The 2,500-nt window shown below is 49.0% G+C and overlaps 1 non-coding gene across 1 annotated transcript in view; it reads right to left on the bottom strand.

Annotated features, from left to right (window-relative positions):
- LOC123719520 overlaps positions 1-1,593 on the bottom strand; it is a 1,906-nt gene extending 313 nt beyond the window's left edge. Inside the window, exon 1 of the ribosomal RNA XR_006755581.1 lies at positions 1-1,593. This exon is cut by the window's left edge and continues 313 nt beyond it. This is a non-coding gene — a ribosomal RNA (small subunit ribosomal RNA).
- Between the last annotated feature and the right edge of the window lie 907 nt (positions 1,594-2,500).

Below are 2,500 nucleotides of genomic sequence, written 5' to 3'. Positions count from 1 at the left end.
TGTTGATTCCTTCAGTGTAGCGCGCGTGCGGCCCAGGACATCTAAGGGCATCACAGACCTGTTATTGCTCAATCTCGTGCGGCTCGAAGCCGCCGGTCCCTCTAAGAAGAATTTTAATACGTCGCCAGTGAGTTGCGCTCCCCGAGAGTCGCGCACACCTTGAATGACGACGCCTATTTAGCAGGCTAGAGTCTCGTTCGTTACCGGAATTAACCAGACAAATCGCTCCACCAACTAAGAACGGCCATGCACCACCACCCACCGAATCAAGAAAGAGCTGTTAATCTGTCAATCCTTCCGGTGTCCGGGCCTGGTGAGATTTCCCGTGTTGAGTCAAATTAAGCCGCAGGCTCCACTCCTGGTGGTGCCCTTCCGTCAATTCCTTTAAGTTTCAGCTTTGCAACCATACTCCCCCCGGAGTCCAAAATCTTTGGTTTCCCGGAAGCTGCCCGCCGAGCCATTGTAGTAACGTCGGCGGATCGCTAGATGACATATTTACGGTTAGAACTAGGGCGGTATCTAATCGCCTTCGAACCTCTAACTTTCGTTCTTGATTGATGAAAACACCTTTGGCAAATGCTTTCGCTGATGTTCGTCTTGCGACGATCCAAGAATTTCACCTCTAACGTCGCAATACGAATGCCCCCAGTTATCCCTATTAATCATTACCTCGGAGTTCTGAAAACCAACAAAATAGAACCGAGATCATATTCTATTATTCCATGCACGAAATATTCAAGCGGCATTTTGAGCCCGCTTTGAGCACTCTAATTTGTTCAAAGTAAAATTGTCGGCCCACCTCGACACTCACCGAAGAGCACCGCGATAGGATTTTGATATTGAACCGGCGTTTTACCGCCGGCTCACCGACGATATGCTCCGCAGACGTGTCAGTATCACCGCGGATGCGGTGCACCGACAGCGCGGCGCACAAATGCAACTACGAGCTTTTTAACCGCAACAATTTTAGTATACGCTATTGGAGCTGGAATTACCGCGGCTGCTGGCACCAGACTTGCCCTCCAATTGTTCCTCGTTAAAATATTTAAAGTGTACTCATTCCGATTACGAGGCCTCGTAAGAGTCCCGTATCGTTATTTTTCGTCACTACCTCCCCGTGCCGGGAGTGGGTAATTTGCGCGCCTGCTGCCTTCCTTGGATGTGGTAGCCGTTTCTCAGGCTCCCTCTCCGGAATCGAACCCTGATTCCCCGTTACCCGTGACAACCATGGTAGTCGCAGAAACTACCATCGAAAGTTGATAAGGCAGACATTTGAAAGATGCGTCGCCGGTACTGGACCGTGCGATCGGCAAAAGTTATCCAGATTCATCAAAATTAACGACTTCGGACGCATGGCCCTCCGCCGATTGGTTTTGATCTAATAAAAGCACTCATCCCATCACTGGTCAGAGTTCTGATTGCATGTATTAGCTCTAGAATTACCACAGTTATCCAAGTAACTGAGTAAGATCTAAGGAACCAAAACTGATATATTGAGCCATTCGCGGTATCGCCTTAATACGGCTTGCACTGAGACATGCATGGCTTAATCTTTGAGACAAGCATATAACTACTGGCAGGATCAACCAGGGAGCTGCTTACGCAAACGACACGCCTACACCGCGGTCACGCGGCTTCGGCGAGCCGCTGGCTCGGCGGCGTCGAGGGGCGCGCGCTTGCGCGCGCGCCTTCTCGACACGCGTGAACGTAACGCGTCGAATTTGCACGCGACGCGACGTTCGCGCTTCATATCGATAGACTAACTTTGACCGGTCTACGAGCGGCCGTCCCGTCACGATCTCGCAACGAGGTGATGTACAACGATGCTCGACCACTGTGAGGGACATAAAACTGCAACGAACACGACCCCGCGGGCGGGAATCGATGTTGTGACAATTTGAAAATTGAACATTCATCTAAACGCAACTTCTCAATTTTTATTCAATACGTTATTGTAAACATATTAAAACTCGGCTGGCAATTACATGCGCACACACACGCATGATTCGCACTAGATACGATCAACGCCCGGAGCTTGAGGGATAAATTCCAACACGACGCTGCGCACACCGTTTCGACGATGGGCGCGTGTGCGTCCTCTTTTATACATTCTTTCCATATACGGTCGCCGTGGCGACCGCGCACGTGTCGAACACGCTAGGCGCCCTGCGTTGAGGTGTGCCTAGAAGCGTATTCTTTTAACATCACAGATAACACCGGGGGAGACGGTCCCAAATCTTGGTCGATTGGTAACATCACCATACGGTCTGCGAACGCGGTGCTATAATATAATTTTATATTATATTATATAAAATATGAGGAGGAGTAGTATGTATATTCTTTGTTATTTTGTGTTGACACAAGAGAGATATATAAAATGTACTATACACCACACACACAGAGAGAGAGAGAGCTGGGAAAGATCTCGGCGGTCTCGCATTCGAAATACGAATTTGATATAATTTCCTCCGAAAATCCATACCCATATCTATATCATCCA

Source organism: Pieris brassicae, unplaced genomic scaffold (genome assembly GCF_905147105.1).
Source record: "Pieris brassicae unplaced genomic scaffold, ilPieBrab1.1, whole genome shotgun sequence".
In the NCBI taxonomy this organism is placed as follows: Eukaryota; Metazoa; Arthropoda; class Insecta; order Lepidoptera; family Pieridae; genus Pieris; species Pieris brassicae.
Note: the sequence above shows the minus strand (reverse complement) of the source record. Positions and strands in the feature narration are given on the sequence as shown.